General features: G+C 35.5%; 1 long non-coding RNA gene across 1 annotated transcript; it reads left to right on the forward strand.

Moving 5' to 3' along the window:
* The first annotated feature begins 21,354 nt into the window (after nucleotides 1-21,354).
* Nucleotides 21,355-21,914, forward strand: LOC135075823 (uncharacterized). The gene is made up of 2 exons (XR_010258120.1): nucleotides 21,355-21,445; nucleotides 21,742-21,914. It is a non-coding gene; the product is annotated as an uncharacterized LOC135075823 (long non-coding RNA).
* The last annotated feature ends 1,149 nt before the right edge of the window (nucleotides 21,915-23,063 follow it).

Raw genomic sequence — 23,063 nt, forward strand, 5'->3', positions numbered from 1 at the left:
CTGGTAGCGACCTCTAAATCTTAACAAAAAAAAAAAACAAAAAAAGCTAATTTCATATTTAGAGGTATATAATCGAATGATAAAGTGCCCCGGGGATAATTCAAAAGTCGAAAAATAAGGACCACCCTAATATATATATATATATATGTCACCGTAAAATTGTGAATTCCGTCAGATTATAATCTGACGTAGTTAAATTACAATCTAACCTAACCTAACCCACTGTTAGTTTACAATCTAACGCGTTATATTATAAACTGACAGAGTTCACAATTTCACGTTGACATATATTATATTACTAGCATTTGCTTGTGACTTTACCTGCATTCATAGGCTGATTGCATATAATTCACATCTTTTCGTTTATAGCTTCTTTACTACTTATTAGTTCATCAATTTAACTTTTGTTAATATTATGCGCCACAAATACACTTTAACACCAAAATAGTACAAATAATAAATAAAAAGTAAAAAAACTAAAACCCAACTACGACAAAAAACGACGCTGAAAAAGTATAAAACAAGATTTTCAGAATACTGAACTGAACAAAGTTGCTAATGTAGTTGCATAGTAATTTTCATGTTTGGAAAGGCGTAGTCACACGTTACATATACCTACCAACCGTAGCACTTTGACAACACTTTTTACTTTTTATTTATTACAAAAACTGAATACTGGAGAGCTTCTTCAGTTATCAATAGATAGCGATTCATGTAAGAATCATTAATACATTGCAAAAAATATACGACCTTTACATTGCGATGAAACGTATGAACATTGAAGATGTTTGTATCAAAGTTAAATCTTTGTTCGGGTCTCATTAAGCCCTCAACCCTTTGAAGGGAGTCGAACCCGCACTCGAGCACAAAGCCCGCTTTGTGCCACTGAATCATCGGCGACTTTTTGTGGTTTTTGTGGGAAACCATGCATAATCTGATGAAAGGCTAAGACGTTGATAAATAGTATCTTAGAGTAAAAAAGAAACTGTGAGTTCGAATGCAACATAAGTTAGTCGGTTTTTTTAAGTAGGTACTTGAGTAATTATTAAAACGTAAAAACAGTTCGTGCAGAATGTTTTATAGCTAACTAGCTTTCCGCCCGCGGCTTCGCCCGCGTGAAATTTTGTCTGGCACAGAAAAACATTAACTCTATACCAAATTTTATCAAAATCGGTTCGGTGGTTTAGGCGTGAAAGAGAGACAGACAGACAAGAGTTACTTTCGCATTTATAATATTAGTATAGATTTGAAGGCTTTGTATAATTTGTTGATCTTTGGATTTTTTTCATAAATGGATAGGTTCTCCTACCTTATTTAAGTACCTAAATAAACGAATAACTTATTAATATTGGTTAACCTTTCGAGTCAATATAGCAGAATGATAGAGCAAGTTTTGAGTAGGTAAAGTCACAGAATAAAAGGTGCTTTGGAAGAAAAAAACTTTTTATTGATTGAAGTGTTTCGACTGATGTTTCTCTCTGATAGTTTTATGTAATACTCATAGTAGTTTTCCTATCGAAATACATTATAGGTTTTTATTTATTTATAATCCATATTAATCCTATGTTTCACAACCCAAGGGGATTCCCAAAATCCTTTTATTCCATATCTATTTTACACGCCCCGCTATTAACTCCACAGTCTCCGTGAATTATTATTGCAGTTTTGCAGCTCTAATGGCTAACCACAGACGGACAGAGGTTTTAAATAGATTATGGCGAAACTCGATCCGTTGAGTAGTGGTAGCGGAATCAAAATCGCGTGAACTGTTAAAAGCTGGGGTAGGGATGTGCCGTGACTTGGGAGTGAGCATCGATAATGGCGGTGTTTTTCTGCCGTATCGGGAATATAGAGATACATACATATGTACTTTTTAAGTCCTTATATGGAACAGCTCCAAAGAACAAATTAAAAACAGTACATTTTGACAACAACAATAAACTTATCAACAGCATTGAAATCTGAGCTCTTAATTTCAGCCATTTTTCATAGTAAAAGGCTAAGGCTGGCATTGAATTGGAATAGCGTCTTTCTCTAGTCAGCTATTAGTAGCTGAATTTCCGTTTTCATTTATTTTCCTTTATTTGTGTGGCATGATTAAAATGTGAAAATTTTCGAGGTGTTAGTATAGTGTGGTTTTTATTTAAAAAAAAATCAAAAATAGTGGTATCACATCGATAATTTCGACCACTTTGTATAATCTAGCACATCACTAAGCTTTGTCTATGGCCGTCTAAACATGGCGTTTAGCGAGCGCGTTCCCGCCAATATTTTGACGTCGCTCTAAATTATTCACGCGTCGGTGGCGGGGCTGCTTCTCCCTCTGCTAACTTTTTGAGCTGATGTTTTTATTACGATTGTATTGTTGGTTATTTGTAAGATAACAATGAATATCTTTATGCTATGAATAAACAGTAAAAATGTGTTTGAATAGACAAATTGATCGGTTTACAAGAGTTAAGACTCATTTTGTAACTTATGAGATTACAAAATAAGTACTTAGTAATTTGTTCTTAAATATTGTTTACTTAGGTAACTTGATTCCTTAATAGCCAACTGAATATCAGACTTTACATATTTTATAAGTATTTATAACTAACAATAGTGCTAAGCTAAGTAAGTCTAAATTGTTAATTTGGACAGTCCGCACGGTTTTCATTAATATGCCTATATTCTTTTATTGTACAGTGCTCTTAGAAATGAACTAGTAGCTACTTGGAAAAATGTTCCATAAGATTAAGTACTGTCAGTCAGTGACAAGAATTAGGAATACGACCTACGAAGACCTAAATAAGGCAAAAAAATACCAACTCTATTCTCAAGGGTTTGTTATAGTCTCTTCCAAGTACCTATTATTCTTAAATAAAATTCAGAAGCGACGTCTAATGCCACTCTAGCACGCGCTGTAGTGATTGCTCTTAATCGCTACACAACGACTGTTGGTTTATAATTTACGGTTAAGTGCCGCGTCCACGCGCTGTTTGCCCAATCCTAATCTCATCTTCAATTGAGGGGACATCACAGTTCAATCGGGCGTTATCTGTCAAGCGTTAGGGCGGGCACATGCTCAAGACTATTTAACATGCGATTATTTATTAGGTTCTTAAAAAAACTTAAATACTTAGGCCCGGTTTCTGAACTGATCTTTTTGGCTTTATTTTAAATTCATGCTAGAAGCTAAAAATTTAAATTCAGAAACGAGGGCTAAATATGCTTCAATATTGTTGAATCTCAGGTTAAATAACATAAAAAAATATATTATGAGCGAGTGACCAAATTTATTTGTGGAGATTGGTGAAAATGTCCTCCAAGATCGAGAATAATTAACTTTCACAATGAAAACAGCCTGAAAATGGTGCGAAAAATGATTAATTTTACTACATTTCATCATATAAGAAAGCATTATACCATAAACGCCCGTCTGCACAGGGCCTTAGGCAAGGAAATTAAAATAAATGACGCGCGCGTCTCTCCCAATCAGCGCGGAGTTTAAAATATTAAAAGGCGATTTGAGGGCGCGTGTTTGTTTGACAGATTGTGTCTGAACACTGAACACAGTGCACGGGTTAATTAGTTTAGCGGCGACAGTTCGGGCTGCCACAGGGCAAAAGAACGTCAGTACACTACAATTAATTAAGCTCACTTTGGGATGTGCATAAGTGCCTGAAGGGTCCCTGAAAAGGGCACATGCACTCATAAAGATTGAACTTGAATTAGTTAGGCTTTTTACTTGCCAGATAAATAAATAAAGAACACCACAGAATAAAATTATGAAAACTACTCGCATCGCAAATAATTCGAAGCTTTATAAAAACTAAATTGAGAAGAGAAAATTATTTGCAGTTACAAACTGATAGTTAACTTACTAATTGTAACATCACTGATGTTATACTTTTATTGACTTATTTTGTTTTACAGTTTTTTTTCCATTTAATTAATAGTTGTAAGGTACTTGATACAAATAAGGCCTACGTTCTAATAAGGCCTATACATCAGAAAACACAGATAAACAAATCCAACCGGGATAATACTTCAAGGACACGTACTCATATGCCCTACAACCCGGTAGAGTGCAAGAGCGTCCCGATCCACGATCGCAGCACCAATTGGCACGCGTTCTTTTAAGGTGGTGGGTGATTTCGTGCTCTCTTATAAAAATCTGGCGATTTCATCTTAAATTTTCGGTAAAATAACGCTGTTTTAGATTAAGCTTTTCTTAGTAATCGTTTCTAAATATTTCTTACTAGCTAATAATTACCTTAATTTGTACTACTGGCTATAGATGCATTATTTGTAAATTTTTAAAGACAACAAGAGCGAAATATCTAATAAGGCCTAGGCCTTATTTCAGCATGGTAGGCCATATTGGATACTTATGTCAACACCTGATTACGGACAAATTCATTAAACTAAATGAGTCAAAGAGTAACTAAATATTTATTTAATAAGAATGTTACTAACAGCACAGAAAATAAAAAGAAAACAGAGTAAAAAAAAATTACTAAACCTGTAAAAAAAGAAACAAAATACAAAACCAATAAAAAATAAGAAAAAAAGCCGTATGTATAATTCTAAAGGATTAAAGCTAATATTATCATGCCTGTCTCGAAGACAATGTAGCAGATATGCTACCATAAAGGACTGCTTTTGGTGGTATCATAAAGATTGTGTAGGAGTTCGTAAAGATGATTCAGAAGCCTTTTTATGCCCTGGTTCTAACAAAAATTGAGATCTCATTTTGTTTACAAAAAATCAAGACTAAATGATGTTCCTAAACTGATTTATTTAAAAGGTTTTATGTGTAGGCCTTATTCGAACACGGTGTTTTAATAAGCCCTATACAAAAAAATAATATTGTTTGTTTTTTATATTTTTTTTGATAATTTAAGTAAGGAATCATTACTTTGTTACTATGAATATTTAATTTTATCTATAATTTATGTATTATTCTTAATAAGTGGAATTTAAGTTTATCTAGAGATATACAGTATATTTCTGTTTACTTGGTATGTAAAATTTTGATAACGCAAACTAATCGACATGTTTAATGTTATAAGACCGCATTTTGTTTAATACAACCTCAATTTTAAGGTCTACAGGCATTTGAATCATATAGGCCTTATTCCGTGTAGGTGATTTAATAAAGCCAAAATCAGTGGTTTCGTAATTTGCTTATTTTGAATAGATTTAGTTAAAAATTGTGTTATTTTTTGTAATATTGCTAAAATTAAAGGATGGAAGAAGTTAATTAACCTTGTTTTTGTTGACTGGCGTTAATATTTATTGAAATATAAGCATTTAAAGTTAGGTAGGCCTTATTTGTATCAAGTACCTTACGAGCTTTTTTATCAAACACCTGTAAACCACTGCCTATCCCTATCCTGTGGCGCGCTCAATTTACCCGCATGAGATAATTCTCGACCAGTGATTGTGTGTTTGTTTGCTGACGTCGTAATCGCGATGGGAGTTTGTTCGGTGGCGCGACTTCCAATCAGGGGTTTAGTATAACTCGGTTTAGTTGGGCTCTTGATCATTGGTTACGGAAATGGTACACAAAACGCCTGTTGGACAGACAATAATAAATAAGCTTGGTTAGATGATTAATCTAAATTTAAATATTTGGATAGTGATACTGGTGAAACTCTACCGGCGCGGTTTTAACGTATATTATCATCATCATCATCATTTCAGCCACAGGACGTCCACTGCTGAACATAGGCTTCCCCCACATCGCACGGTTGGTAGCGTAACGCAGCGTGCAACGTCCACCCACAAGGTGGACCGACGACCTGACAAAGTTATCAGGAAGGCGCTGGATGCAAGCCGCTACCAACCGTGCGATGTGGAAGTCATTGGGGGAGGCCTATGTTCATTGTTCAACGTATATTATATATTTTAAGAATTATTATTATAATAATTAAGTATCACATGTGTAATGGAGCAACGGTTGAGGACGGTCAGAAAGTTTCGGCTGAAAAGGTTTTCTTTAACAAATTGAAATCCACGTGATTGAAACCTTTGACTAATTTTAAAGTAAATAAGGGACACTTTATTTACTTAAGTCAAAGCATAACGATAGTTAACGTTTAGAAAGTTTAAAGATTTAATAAGAGTAGGCGCACGCCGTTGATTTTTAGTTGGCCGATAGTTGTGCCCGATTTTAATTTGTATGAAGAATCGGTCAAATCGAATCGGCGTAGTGTGCGCACTCCCATACATGCCCATACTGATCAACTGCCCAACTAAACTATCGGCCAACGAAAAATCAACGGTGTGCGCCTACTCTAACAGTGATCCTTCATTTAAAATTTCATCCTATTAACTTAATTCTTCCAAACTTAAAGGACTATAGCTTAAAGTGAATGGGCTGGTGGCGCTGCTCACGCTCCGTTAGCGCGTAACGCGACCCTGCGCATGAGTCGAAAGCGCTTTTTGCCGCGCCCGCGCCGCCATCATGCATGCGGTTGTGCAGTGCAGTGCATGGAGTAATCTGTAAATAAAACAAAAATTGTAAGTAGAAGCACAGAATAATAATAAGTACTACGTACAGAAGTTTTACTTCGCGAAGGTATTTAAAAAAATGTATGCTCAATGTCATTAACAATATGGTGTAATTTAGCCTGTCTCAAGAGTCAAGCACCATTTTGTTGACAAACGTCAGTGATTGGCACTGCGCCGAAGCTATAGGGCTGACTTCGGTCAAATTATGTGACGTGAGGTGCCAAACTGCGGAAAATGGCGGAGGAAATACATGATTTAGCATGAATTATCATGAATAATATTAACTACTACTTATTTACCTCTCAGTGTCTTGAGGCAACTTAAAAAAGTACATTCTGTGTTTTTATTATTATTTAGGCAGTTAAATACTGCACAGTATTTAGTACACCATTTTCTTTATTTTCTTCCATCACACAAAAGAATACGCGTGCGTGAGTCAATGTTCGCTCGTATGTGAGGCCTTGTCGAATAGTATCCTGTAGGTGGGCCATCGTGCGTGTTTTGTTTTCGATGTAAACTCGCGGAGATGAACAGGCCTGGTAGAAGTAGTTTATATGACCTTCCATAAATGAATGCTCTAATGAGGGAAAGGAAATGACCTCTAAATCCATGAAAATTTTAATTACGATGCAACACACCAAAATACTATCCCCCAATATCGGTAATCGGGGCTTTAATCTGCATGACTCTATCTACTTAAAATAATGGTCGATTGGTCAGTCAGAGGTGCAGGCTGTGCACAACGATTAAATTTTGGAATATAGGTACGCATACTTAATACAATTTAGCATACGCCGACAAATATAAAAAGAAAGTTTATTATAGACGATTGAATCTAAAGCATAGGCAAAGGCAAAATCTATTACTGAGATTGAATCGGATGTTGAGGGTTGTTTGTTACCCACCGTTATTTGTGATGACAGAGAGGACTTGACTGTACTCTTTCTCTGTCCAGCAGTGTACTGCAGATTGGGATATCGGGTGTCGATAGTAGTCCGGCAGACTCAGGGTAGACCACCTGGCCTGTCCCGCTGGCTGACTGCCCCGCATCAGGCGAGGCTTGCATGTCAGTAGGCTACTGTGGATTTTGCGAACGATATCCTATATCGACGCTGAAATCGATATCGTTAAGGGAGAATCGAGTGACTGAAGGCCGCGGCCACACTGTTTTAAATTATGATGAATTAGCGCTCAAAAATGGCGAGACATCGTAAGGCGAGCAACATCCGCCACAAAAAGAAACTCCTGAAGATCACGACCACTCTGTCAATAGCGTAACGATTGAGAAGAAGAATGAACTACCTATATTAGGAAGTAGAATACCTGGAATATAGTAATAGCACAGAATAATCATGTTGGTGGATGATGAAAATTAGTAATTTGCAAACACTATCGAGAAATAAAAAAAATACGCCTAGTAGGAAAACTTGGAACCAATCCGTCTTAGTTTCTCAACTTGACCCGTGATTGACTGGTAGAGAATGCCACCCGGCATTAAGTCCGCCACTTTTATGTGCAAAAGTTTAAATAAATAAATAAAATCCCTTAATTTTGTGAAAGGTCTGATCAAATGCATTGCAGTGAATCTGTGTTATGGGCAACAAGCAATCAGAAGCCGCAGCGTCCAACTAACGAAATCCAGAAATATTATCGCCAATCTATTTTCGCCATGTGTTTTTTCTCGCCATCCTGTGGGAATTTAGTGTAATCGCCGCTAACACCAGCTTATGGTTTTTACTAAAGACGGGCTAACGGCGGCGCGCGCGCACAGTAATTGTGCGTAGCAATGTTAACGAGGTGCCAGCAAGCGGTGACAGCAAAATGAGAGCCGAGATAGCGCAGGGGCGGACTGAGTGGGGCCCCGGATGCTGATTATGAGAACCATAGAGCCTATATCTAAATTTACTCAGACAAGATTAAGACTGTGTAAAGTTCTGCAATATACCACACGACATGATGAATCGGATACTAGAGATTGAGCCATGCAGCTACTTTTTTTTTTTATTTATCCACGACGAGGAAGCTTTTGGCTTGTATCTCACCTGATGGTGATGATGAAGTGGATGAAAGCAGGCAGCAAAATCATTATTACTTTAAAAATGATCAGTTGAGAGGATGTGAAAATGGACTGAATGAGGGCTGATTAACCCAAACGTAACTATCCCATATCAAAAAATAAAATCAAGTCACGTTAACTATCAGTCGATGGTGCCGATTCATCCACTCGATAAAATGCAAAAATGTAGGCCTATGTTGTGTCCCGATTCAATCTTTGGACCCCATCATCATATCCTGAATCCATCTCTGAACCCAGCGATTATCAAGGAGTTCTGCCCAAGAAAGGTATCACTCGGTTTCGTTTTGTCCCCATCGAAAGTGGTTAGAATGTTTGATAGGCCAGCCTTTTTGCCCCGATTGGTATGGAGGCGCAGAGGCCTCTGAGTTTTAATGACGGGGCTATATTTGGTGCATATGGGCTAAAGCTGATTGCGAAGCGCACGCGCATGTATGTAATAAACATTATCCGTATATATCAAAGGCGACCGTTACTGGCTGACTGATCTATTAACAGATTTCTAACTGCTGAACGGATTGCACTGAAATTTAGCACGCCGATAGTTATTATAACGTAGGTATCCGCTTAGAAAGGATTCATCCCCTAAAGGGATAAGTATGTAATAACATACTGCACTTCCTAATCGGAGGCGAACTGTAAGGAAAATAGCGGCGATCACAGATCGGTACCGGTCGCAGTGATACTAGGACTTTATTGAATTAGAATAGCCGCTCAACTCAAATAAAAAAGGGATAAATAGGGGTAAAATAGTTTCACTCGAGTGAAACGGCGGGCAAAAGTTAGTTTTAAAATAAGTGCGATGAAATATTTTCGCTTCTCATATTTTTCTTATCGTCATCCAATATAGCTAGCAAGGCAATGCTGAATAGCCCAAAAATTATCTCAATACCAACAAAAGAAATACGATCGTTTTCAAAGATGCGCAAACGCATGTAACCAAAAAAACGCAATTCACTTTCTTACTAGGAAGGGCTAACAAGACAAATATTGTAAAACAACCATGATAGTGAATTTGATACTATAATATGGCGAAACCGATACTCAAATTCACGCTAGGGATCACCTTAATGAAGTTGCAGCCAAAACCGCGGGTTTTACAAGACACTGGCTGCAAAAAGAACAAGGGAATTAGTAAATGAGGCGGAAAATTAGGGTCGGGATGTACGTAAAGCCGCAGCATGAGCTAGTATCGCGTTACAGGCGAGGGGCAAGCTACAAGCGGAAAGCGATTGAGTGCTAGAACATAATAAAAAAAAACCATTCAATGATAAATGATTTTTGCTATACAGGAAAGAAAGTTCCTGTACGACTTTGTTGAATCACGGATGGAGAAGTTTTTCTCTTTTTTAAAAAGAAGCAAATTTAGAAAGCTCTCACAAGATAAACCACAACGTCTACCATGTATTTGACATGACCTGTTTGGGCATAATTTTAATCATTTGCCAAATAGAACTACTATTGTTCATCCCCGTCTCCTATTTATCAAACATCAGAGTAAATCTCTTCTATAATGCGAACAGCTAGGGACTGGAATTCGTTGCCTGCTGCTGTCTTTCCCGAAAACTATAATCCGGGCCTCTTCAAGGCGAGATTGAATATAGGCACTTACAGGGCAGATATGTACCATCCTAGACTGCATCTTACTTAACACCAGGTACGATTGCGGTCAAAAACCAGCCTTGTCCTGCATAAAAAAATTGTCTTTTTAAAAAAAAAGCAAAATTAGAAAGCTCTCTATCACAAGATAAACCACAACGTCGACCATGTATTTGACATGACCTATTTGAGCATAATTTTAATCATTTACGAAATAGAACCACTATTGTTCACCTCCGTCTCCTATTTATCAAACATCAGAAATCCAAACATTTGGAGAGTCCTCTATCTCCCTTTTAACTTGCGCCATGCGCGGGCGCAGAAGGCCGTTTACCGCGAATCGGGCGCATTGTCAGTGCCTCCCGATTTTGTAACGCGACACCGCATTGCGGTGGGCTGCGGACTGGGGACCGTTTACACTCACTTACACATGATCAAATTAATTGTTCCCATTTTTATAAGCTTTTGTTCCATTTTTACTGGGCGGTTTCTTTATAATAATATTTTAATATGGATCAACCATTTAATTCGCCAACTGTTAACTACATGACTTTGCATTGTGATATTAAATAAATAATAATACCTTCTTTATTAAATGCATTTTCTAAGCATTTATTATGTTTTATTCAACTTTCCATATTCCAAAGAGGTCTTTTATTACATTTATTCATGACACTAAAACTCTATTCCACTAATATATTATCTATTCTACTGACACTACATTATTAATTTCACATAGATTAACATAAAAGTTCATTAAAGCTTATGTATTTATAATATCTGTGTGCTAGGAATCAGCAGCATCATTTTACTATATCTTTCTGTGATCTTTTCGAAAGCATGTCACGACAGGTTTAAATATCTTCATTCTTCTGAAGATTACTTTTCAATATCTTTGCTGCAATCACAAGCACAAACAAAAACATATGGTCAATAATTTAGTGTAGATATAAATAGAAAAACACGGGTCTCAACTCATGTAAGTACCTTCTTCATAAAATTTTTAATTGTAATGGAACGCGAATGTGTAAAATCTTTTATTTTAGTGTACATAATTGGTTTTTGCCACGTGTCAGCCAGCAGTCATGTAGGTATGTGTGTCAATGTGCCGCCGCCTGCTGGAAACGCGACACGGACTGGACACCTGGGAAGCTCGAAACTTGAATGGTTTTAGGGATCCACGTTATTCCGTTGAACCCTAAAACCATTCAAATAATACCAATATCGATGAATTCTCAGTGGACCGTTTTTCTCTTTTATGATCTTAAGTTTTGTCAGTGGGTTAAAAAAGTTAATCGCATGTCCATGGACCTATAAAAAAAGTCGGACGGAGTCTCATCAACAAAATACTGTGACATTAGGATACACCAGCTTGCCTGTACGTACAGGCCGGCACGCACACATTCACACCCTGATACACCACTTCGAGTGCAAACTTCACACAGTTGACACATTTAAGCAGCGAAAAAACAACACGAATACGACATGTCTTGTGTGATGAAATTGTGTAAAAACCGTTCTGTTCGAACAAACAAAAATTAAGGAATCACATTTCACAGGCAAAATAATAATCCAATCACTTATTTCACGACATTAAAATATTGAAATTAATTGAAATCAAACGTCATTCACTCGAAAAAATAATACGTCAAAGACCAGTGTTCTCAGTTATTTACGTGGGAAAATTACCCGAAATATGGGAAATTAATAATAATTTTAGGACTTTTTAGTTATTTATTACGCATACTATTGAAATAAAATAATTTATCATAATAATTGTGTTTTAATGGGATATATTTTCATAGGCAAATTTTATCCTTCCCAAAAATGTGGAACTGCAAAATTCAAATTTTCTTACATTGATTGCAAGTCAGTGTCAGGTTGTATGTTAAAAAAAATCTATCAGAGATAATAATAATATATTGATGATGCATAAGATTATGATTATAATGTACACAAGATTCGTAATTTGTAACTGCGTGAATCATTTTTGATCAACATTATGTACATACCCTGACACACTGACTTGCAAACAATGTAAGAAAATTTGATCATTGAAAATTTCGCGCCTACCTCAACGCATTCACCTTTCATCCTTTTAAAATGGCACGGAATAATTATGTCTACATTTCCAAGTAACATCTGCCGATCTATGTTTTTCTTAAAATAAATGGGTAAAATGTTTTGGCTAACATGGCATTCCTAAATTCACTCACACAATAGACAAACGCCAAAATTTTGCGTCACAGTTTTGTTGTAGCGCGAGTTCCGTCCGCCTTTTTTTATAGGTCCATGCGCATGTCATATGAAATAGGTTGAAGTAATACAAGTCCAGAGTCTAGATATTAGCACGTCACTACCTTGTTTAATATACCACGCAATCTTGTATACCCATTCTTATAAGATACACCATACAAGAATGCATGGTAAATTCAGTGAACTGCTCCTGAATCGAATGTACCTACTACTACTATTTCTATTTATTTATATTAACCGGCAGACAGTGGTGACTGAGTTTGTTGCGGCGCTTCTTCTCAGCACTTGCCAAATGTTGGTCTCGAAGCGCTGGTAGGGTAAAAAGATTATGAGACATGTAGAGGCTCCTTAAGAGCAAAATGACGATTTGTAAGAACTATTTATTAGTCCAAACAAATAAAGAAATTTTGACTTTGACTTTGACATAATAATTCATTCAATCATTTCATGGTTTTTTTCTTCGTTACATTAATCTTTTCATACATTAGTGATGTAACATGTTTCTGAATCATACAAGACATTTTCATTCATGCAAAGTTTACCTCCTGAAAATGTGCTAAATAACCATTTCTCATAAAAATATTTACTAATTTTTTTCATAATAATTTTATAATAATACATTAACTTAAATATACTTAAAAACTAAAATTTAAAAATTACTAATTTCTCTATAATTTTATCTTTTCATGATCAACGACATATAAATACATAGATGGCAAAATTATAGTCGTCATAAATTAAAAACAAAAACACAATAAAAACAAAATAATAATTATATGAAATGAAAAAATATACGGAATCATGTCTGTACAAAATAATTTTCACGGCTCATTACACTATCCTTGACATGGGCCGGGGCTCAAATTTCCATGGTTTATGCCATGGACAAAAAAATGGGTTACTTTTAAATTCACTTTTAATTTTACCATTTAGTTTTAAGTTTGGCGTATTAATAAATCGGAAAGTTAGAAGACAAAAGAGTTCTGAAATACGCTCTCTTTCTTCTTTTGTTCGTCACTAATTCATCACTGCAAGAAGTCTGCTAGTTATAGGTCATTCTTACTCAACTCTCTCTAGCTAGAGCAACTACTTAAAAAATCAAATCAGGTTAAAGACATAAACTCTATTCTTGTAAACTCTACTTAGTGCAAAAATGTACACGTATGTTTATCATAAATTGAAGATTTATGTTAGTTAATTAATAAATTTTAATGATTGAAAGAATTAATATAATATCAATATATCAAATACTGTTGCCTACGTAATTACCGCATTACGATAACTTATCCTAGTTCTCGTTAACTACTGTATTAAATTCATCTCATTAAGTTTTTTAGCAAGATATTTTAACCTGAGCAACACATTTCTGCGTACCACTTGCTTGTCATTTGAAGAAAACATTAATGTATGAAATAATCATCGTAGTAAATCAATCGGCAATCGAAAGCATGCATTTTTCATGAAACATAAAATACCCAGTGTATGGAATGATGTATGGGTGATGTCTCGTCGGATCGAGCGTGTGGGTAGGCAGAATATCTAAGGTTATTATTGAATTCATATGTCGTTACCATGAGTTATGGTGGCTGAGCACGCGAAATTAAAAGATGTGATGTGTGTGCTCCTAAATTGAAAATTACCCATGGGATTTTATAAGAAAGAAAAGAAAGAAAAATATTTATTTGACAACTAATAAAAGTACAAAAACAATGGAGAGAAAAAGAAAAAAAATGTTGTCAGAGAGGTCACCCACTCAGTATCTTGACAGTTGACATTTTACTGCCAAGTGCCAAGACACTGGTTTTCAGTGGGTACCTTGTACGCAGGGGCAATAAGAATCTTTACATTAAAAATTATTACAAATAAAGATGTATAATAATAATTATAAGATCGTTTTCGGTTAAAAATGTATCTAGTAGAGTCGTGAATGATTCAACACTTCCAGATTATTTTGATGACCAATCAAGCAGAAAACATACATCAGAGTGGTTTGTTACTATTTGTAAAGCTATAAGCTGTGTACAAAATGGTTTGTAACCGACAACTTAACACGTGATGTATCTTTTAAAATATTAAAAGCTACTTGTATGTTACCTCTTTAGTCTCTTGAAATATTAATTTTATTGATACTTTCTATAAACATGTTTCTTTATGCATCTAAAAACTACTGAATGATGATGAATGATGGGTTTATTTTTGGGTTTTAAGTAAGTACTTATGCCTCATTATATTTTTAGTAAGTTCCAATTCATTTCATTTTTGAAATTTTATTATTTAGCTTTTTATAGATTTATAATTGACTTCCAAAAGGCACTCAATCAAGGATTTCTCGCGGAACAACAATCGTTAATTACCATGAGGGTTCTCAGTTATAATTGAACCCTAAGTTAAAAGGCTGTCAGTACCTTTGTTCGCCGTTTGCAGCCGTATCGATATCCATTCGTTTGTTTTTCAAATGATTCCAAAGAACACCGTTGAAGTGGGAAGCACGTCACTTTGACATTTCAGCTGACAGTGACATGTGTCAATTGCACCACAAAGGTTATAAATGTGATGGTAATTATACGGTTAGAGTTTGTCTATTATTGTTTTTTTTGTTAAACTATTTTCTGAATTGTTATTGTTTCCCTAGAATAGCATTTTAATTAAGTAGTAACAACATTATTAGTGGTCTAGAGTTATACAATTATCTCATCATGACTATGGATCTTAAAACAATCGTAGGTAGATGTGGAAGTTAGTAATTCCCACAGCTTTTTAGATTTTTTAAAATTCAGTGCTTTTTGGTTCTATTCACATTCTATGATCTGAGTGTCAAGTAAATGCTTACCCGATATACCTATGTATTATGATATCTGTCAATCGCTTTCAAGCAATAAAATCTTTTTAATCACTATATTGACACAATTTTGTAACCCTTGTTGATCACTGTACCCAAAACGGTACGTGTTTGCTTTTATTTTTCGAAATAATTTCAATAAATAACATCAACTGACTGAAATTTTAATCGCGCCTGCTAATTTCAATTAAAAAGGAACTACGATTAGTAAGTAAATTTATTCAGTTTAGTGCACTCCTGCGCACGTATCTAGGCGTAATCAATTTGGAGACAGTTCTAAGACAGCCGCTTAAAAATAAAATAAAATAAAATAAAATTAATGGCGTGCTCTAGACTCACCTGGACTAAACAGGAGCTACACTAATTAAAAGTGGCTTAATTGCAAATTAAGCTTAATTTTTTATTTCATTTACTCTCAAGTCGCGTGTGAAAGAAGGGAAGGTTTTAGTTATTTGAACTTGTTGAGCTCTGATAAGGAACTAAGCCAATTAAAACTGCTATCCGATATTATGCCTTTATGTTATTTGTAAAACAATCTTCGGTGTATTGCTTTTTAAAGCATTTTTGTGATAGCCCGATAAACTTAATGGGATTTTTAGAATTAAATATTATTATTGTAATCAAGTGTGTTAGCATGGAAGAATTTTTTACTCATAAGAATACTTTAACTGCATACATCTAGGCTTTATACTTATTTATCTAAGTATCAAAACATAGATCTAAAATAACTATTAACATGATGAAAGCTAAAAACAATGTTTTATTGGTGGAATGTCGACAATGTAGCGTAGGTATCCGCTTAGAAAAGATTCATCCCCTAAAGGGATGAATAGGGGTAAAAAAGTTTAACGCGAGTGAAACCGCGGGCAAAAGCTAGTTTTAAAATAAGTGCGATAAAATATGTTCGCATCGTTTATTTTTCTTATCGTCATCCAATAATGCAAGGCAATGTTGAATAGCCCAAAAATTATCTCAATACCAACAAAAGAAATACGATCGTTTTCAACGCAATGCCCAAACGCATGTAGCCATAAAAACGCAATTCACTTTCTTACTAGGAAGGGCTAACAAGACAAATATTGTAAAACAACCATGATAGTGAATTTGATACTATAATATGGCGAAACCGATACTCAAATTCACGCTAGGGATCACCTTAATGAAGTTGCAGCCAAAACCGCGGGTTTTACAAGACACTGGCTGCAAAAAGAACAAGGGAATTAGTAAATGAGGCGGAAAATTAGGGTCGGGATGTACGTAAAGCCGCAGCATGAGCTAGTATCGCGTTACAGGCGGGGGCAAGGTACGAGCGGAGAGCGATTGAGCGCTAGAACATAAATTAAAAACCCATTCAATTATTTAAATGTTTTTTGATATACAGGTAAGAAAGTTCCTGTACGACTTTGTTGAATCACGGATGGAGAAGTTTTTCTCTTTTTTAAAAAGAAGCAAATTTAGAAAGCTCTCTATCACAAGATAAACCACAACGTCGACCATGTATTTGACATGACCTGTTTGGGCATCTCGTTTTCTCGTTTTAGCCAAATGACGTCCACTGCTGGACAAAGGCCTCCCCCAAGGTTTTCCACAATGAACGGTCCTGCGCTGCCCGCATCCAGGCTCTTCCCGCGACCTTTACCAGATCGTCGGTCCACCTAGTAGGAGGCCTTCCAGCCCGTGCTACGTCCCACGTTACGTCTTCCAGCCCGTGGTCACCACTCGAGAACTTTCCTGCCCCAACGGCCATCGTCTCTACGAGCTATGTGCCCCGCCCACTGCCACTTGGTTTTAGCAATTCTGCGAGCTATGTCGGTTACTTTGGTTCTTCTGCGGATCTCCTCATTTCTGATTCGATCACGATCGATCGATCACTGTTTGGGCATAATTTTAATCATTTGCTATTGTTCATCCCCGTCTCCTATTTATCAAACATCAGAAATCCAAACATTTGGAGAGTCCTCTATCTCCCTTACCTTGGCCATGCGCGGGCGCAGAAGGCCGTTTACCGCGAATCGGGCGCATTGTCAGTGCCTCCCGATTTTGTAACGCGACACCGCATTGCGGTGGGCTGCGGACTGGGGACCGTTTACACTCACTTACACATGATTTAATTAATTGTTCCCATTTTTATAAGCTTTTGTTCCATTTTTACTGGGCGGTTTCTTTATAATAATATTTTAATATGGATCAACCATTTAATTCGTCAACTGTTAGCTACATGACTTTGCCTTGTGCAAATAAATACCTTCTCTCTCTGTTGAATGTATTTTCTTGGCATTTATTATAAAGTTTTATTCAACTTTCCATACTCCATAGAGGTCTTTTAACATGACACTAAAATTACATTATTATAATTTCACATAGATTAACATAAAAGTTCGGTAAAGCTCCTGACTTATGTGCTAGTTTAATATATTTGTGACAGGAGTCAGCGTCCTCTAACTATAATTATATCTTTCTGTGATCTTTTCGAAAGCATGTCATGATAGATATAAATAATCTTCATTCTTCTGTAGATTACATTTCAACATCTGTGCTGCAATTACAAGCACAAACAAAAACAGATTGTCAATAATTTAGTGTTGATTAAAATATAAAAACACGGGTCTCAACTCATGTAAGTACCTTCTTCATAAAATGTTTAATTGTAATGGAACCCGAAAGTGTAAAATCTTTTATTTTAGTGTACATAGTTGTTTTTTGCCACGTGTCAACCACCTCATGTAGGTATGTGTGTCAATGTGCCGCCGCCTGCTGGAAACGCGACACGGACGGGACACCTGGGAGGCTCAAAACTTGAATGGTTTTAGGGATCAACGATTTATAAAGATACATCGTTGATTAAGTCCAGAGTAAGTCCTTTGTGTTCAAGAATCACAATTTGACTGTTTTCCTCTTTATCGCATGTCATATGATATATTATTAATTTATTATATTCATCATCATCATCATTTCAGCCACAGGACGTCCACTGCTGAACATAGGCCTCTCCCAATGACTTCCACATCGCACGGTTGGTAGCGGCCTGCATCCAGCGCCTTCCCGCTACCTTTATCAGGTCGTCGGTCCACCTTGTATTATTATATTAGATTGGACTAATACAGGCATTTCGATCATTTCATGATGTCTTTACATTAACACGCTGTTCCTTAAATAAATAATATAAAATAAATAACAAAATATCTACAAACAAAATAATGTACGGAATCCTGTCTGTACAAAATCATTTTCACGGCTCATTTGGGCTCATTACGCTATCCTTGACTGTGGGCCGGGGCTCAAATTTCCATGGTTTATGCCATGGACAAAAAATGGGTTACTTAAATTCGCTTTTCATTTTACCACTTATTTTTAAGCTTGGCGTATTAATAAATCAGAAAGTTAGAAGACAAAAGAGTTCTGAAATACGCGAGTCTTTATGTCCTTTTGTTCGTCATTAATTCATCACTGTCTGCTAGTTATAGGTCATCCTTACTCAACTCTATCTAGCTAGAGCAACTACTTAAAAATCAAATCCGATTAAAGGCATAAATTCTATTATTGTAACCTCTACTTGGTACAAAAATGTACACGTATGTTTATTATGAATTGAAGATTTATGTTAGTTAATTAATAAATTTTAATGATTGAAAGAATTAATATAATATCAATATATCAAATACTGTTGCCTACGTAATTACCGCATTACGATAACTTATCCTAGTTCTCGTTAATAACTGTTTTAAATTCATCTCATTAAAGTTTTTAGCAAGATATTTTAACCTGAGCAATGCATTTCTACGTACCACTTGCTTGTCATTTGAAGAAAACATTAAGGCCGGGTAGCAGTGAAAATGGCGAAAATGAGGTTTTCATTTTTCATTTTTGAGGTACTAAACAGTAAAATTAAAGGCTAAGATTTTATTTGGGCATAGTTGAGGATATTTTCTAGGGCTATTAACGGATGGAAACACGATTTGATGAAGTTGACTCGATAGAATAAATTCCCAAAGTTACCTCTATTCGTTTTCTATTTATGGTTTTATTTTTTAAATAAGCGATTTGAGATTCTGAATCTTTTACTAAACTAAAGTTCAGAAATAACTTGAGGGCTTTTAACGGATGAAATTTTTATATTGGCTCTTATTTAGTTACTATGTTAAAAAATGTGGAAAAAATCGCCCATGACGGCTTGGACAATCTCAATCAGTCGCGCGGTGGCGCTTACGGAGGACGGACGCGTGTCAGTTTTTTGGTCGTGACAGTTCGCGATTTGTCAATATTTTTGACAATGATGACTTTGATGAGTCACAGTATAATAACATCAGTGTTACTGGAGAAAGCTAAAATTTTTGATAATTAAGAATTATGAATTTTGTCTACCTATTGAAATTTAAATCGTTGGCATCCTTTTAAACTAAGACCCTACTCATGATACATAGTACATTCCTCAAATATGAGACAAAACCAATGAGTTAAAATTACATTTTTATAGTACCTACATATAATCGTCTTACACTCTTTAGAAGAGCACAATGACACAAATAAATAATAAAAATTAGGTCAAATATAGGGGCAACTGCACGTCACTGAAAGACGATTCTGTACTCGGCATCTGGGCTGGAGAACATGAATCCTTGCTTACAGATGCAGATGTAAATAGAGTTATAACTGGACAAATTTTACATGAAATGTTTAACAGAAATCAGTTAAAAGACACATACATGGAATACCAATAAGGTTGCGGAGGGAAAGCTACCTATTATAAACTAGCGGTAGCCCGCGACTTCGTTTTACCCCCGTTAGATATGATGTTTTACTTCGTTGTTGATAGATGGCGTTTCACGGCTTCCCCCGAATGAATATTTACGAACGTCATACCGTAGTTTGTCCAGTGCTGTAGATTTTAACCAATGACGATAGATGGCGCTTTTTAGACACGTCTTATTTATTTATTGAAATTTATTTGCCACATTATCGTCATAATGTTAGTCTGGGTTATAAACAATAATACTGTGAAGTTTCAACAAAATCCGTTCAGTAGTTTTTGCGTGAAAGAGTAACAAACATCCAGACATCATGACATCTAGACACCCAAACTTTCGCCTTTATAATATTAGTAGGATATTTCACAATCCAAACTAATATTTACTATTTAGCATTTACTTACAGTAAATATTAGTTTGGATTGTGAAATATTTAAAATAAAAAAAAGAATAAAACAAAATCGGGTTTCAAATTACCTATCTATATCTAATATTATAAAGAGGTAAAGTTTGTGTGTTTGTATATTTGTTAAATTGTAAGGGGTAATCTCGGGATCTACTGAACCGATTTTAAAAAAATCTTTCACCAATAGAAAGCCACATTATATCTGAGTGTAATAGGTTATATAAAAACCGAAAAATTCCACGCGGGCGAAGCAGCGGGCGGAAACCTAGTTTATTTATAATTATGTAAGAGCATAATTATTAAAGTCGAAGTCAAACATTATTTATTTGTGTGGACCTATATTAACGAGAGATTACAAGGCGTCAAATATTTCAAGAAAAAAATTAAAAACTATTATTATAATGCTAAATTTTGCTCTCATGGAGCCTTTACCTACTCTGACAAATTAAGACTTAGAGAAGAAACTAATAATAAAACCATTTAACTGTCCTGCAATGAAAAGCTTGATCGGGTACAACACCTCAAGTTATTTCAGAACTTGATTTCATTAAAAGACTCCGAATATCAAATCACTTAGGTATCTAAAGTCAAACGATTCTGAAATGTCAAGTGGCATAAAGTTGGGACTAATGAATAACCCATTAAGATAGTAGCGCCCTCCTGTCAATGACATACCTGGAACGATAGAGTATTGGACAACTAATGAAAATGCTTTGTCCTAAATGACTGACGGATATCGTAGAGACCTGAAAGTTGGAAGGTGTGTTCTTTGTATGACGTAGGCATCTCATAAGAAAAGATTTTCCGAAATGGGGTCATGAAATGAAGGGGGTGAAAAAAGGGGGCAAAGTTTGTATGGGACAAAGTGATTCCTTTTTATTCCTAGAATTCCCCTAACACCGTCAAATTGCCCTTTCGAATTCAAGACAGTGCAGTTTCCCATCAGTCTGCTTCGTAATGACTATAAACAAAGCTCAAAGTCAAACTCTAGGGACCTCTGCTTAAACTCCCATGAGTGCACAGAGGTAAGCAGGTAACCGCGTGTGATGCTCATAATAATTTTCGATACAGAACCCCGTACATACGTCATACATATTATAAGAAAGAAAACACCCAGACCAATACAAACAAATATGTTTCTGCAATTTTAGTATGATATTTTTATTTATTAATAAACAAAGAGACTGAACAAAATTAATGCGTGTACTGATTAATGTTATTAACCACATGCAAAGCTTCGTGAATTGCAACAACTATAATTTATTATCCAAGCTCTAAATAATCGCTACTAAGAGTAACTTATCATAAAATGTTTTTTCAGTCGCTCAAGCTTCCAAGGGCCTACCGATAGGTCGGGTGACGTAATCTTGAAATTCTTTAAGCCGGCGCAGAACTTCCAGAAGGTCAGGCGACGCCACGGCCACTTTGAACCGTGTTTACTTCTGCAGTTATATTTCATATTTATTCGATTCTAGAATATATTCCCAAAAAGTCTGTAAGGTGTTTTAATTTGTATCACTTGGATATGATTTGTATTAGAAAGTGTTGTGAGTGTGACGCTTGAAGGGAAGGAAGTCGACCTAACCTAACCAACTGCGTATTTATATACTATGTAGCTGGAAATTGTGGCGGGAGCTCTTTGGCGCGCTGTCTTCGGCGAAGAATTGCGCGCGCAGATTTTGACAGCGCGAAATACCTACTTTAGCAGAAATACCAAGCCTTAATGTATGAAATAATCATCGTAGTAAATCAATCGGCAATCGAAAGCATGCATTTTTCATGAAACATAAAATACCCAGTGTATGGAATGATGTATGGGTGATGTCTCGACGGATCGAGCGTGTGGGTAGGCAGAATATCTAAGGTTATTATTGAATTCATATGTCGTTACCATGAGTTATGGTGGCTGAGCACGCGAAATTAAAAGATGTGATGTGTGTGCTCCTAAATTGAAAATTACCCATGGGATTTTATAAGAAAGAAAAGAAAGAAAAATATTTATTTGACAACTAATAAAAGTACAAAAACAATGGAGAGAAAAAGAAAAAAAATGTTGTCAGAGAGGTCACCCACTCAGTATCTTGACAGTTGACATTTTACTGCCAAGTGCCAAGACACTGGTTTTCAGTGGGTACCTTGTACGCAGGGGCAATAAGAATCTTTACATTAAAAATTATTACAAATAAAGATGTATAATAATAATTATAAGATCGTTTTCGGTTAAAAATGTATCTAGTAGAGTCGTGAATGATTCAACACTTCCAGATTATTTTGATGACCAATCAAGCAGAAAACATACATCAGAGTGGTTTGTTACTATTTGTAAAGCTATAAGCTGTGTACAAAATGGTTTGTAACCGACAACTTAACACGTGATGTATCTTTTAAAATATTAAAAGCTACTTGTATGTTACCTCTTTAGTCTCTTGAAATATTAATTTTATTGATACTTTCTATAAACATGTTTCTTTATGCATCTAAAAACTACTGAATGATGATGAATGATGGGTTTATTTTTGGGTTTTAAGTAAGTACTTATGCCTCATTATATTTTTAGTAAGTTCCAATTCATTTCATTTTTGAAATTTTATTATTTAGCTTTTTATAGATTTATAATTGACTTCCAAAAGGCACTCAATCAAG

Source organism: Ostrinia nubilalis, chromosome 11 (genome assembly GCF_963855985.1).
Source record: "Ostrinia nubilalis chromosome 11, ilOstNubi1.1, whole genome shotgun sequence".
NCBI classification, from domain to species: domain Eukaryota; kingdom Metazoa; phylum Arthropoda; class Insecta; order Lepidoptera; family Crambidae; genus Ostrinia; species Ostrinia nubilalis.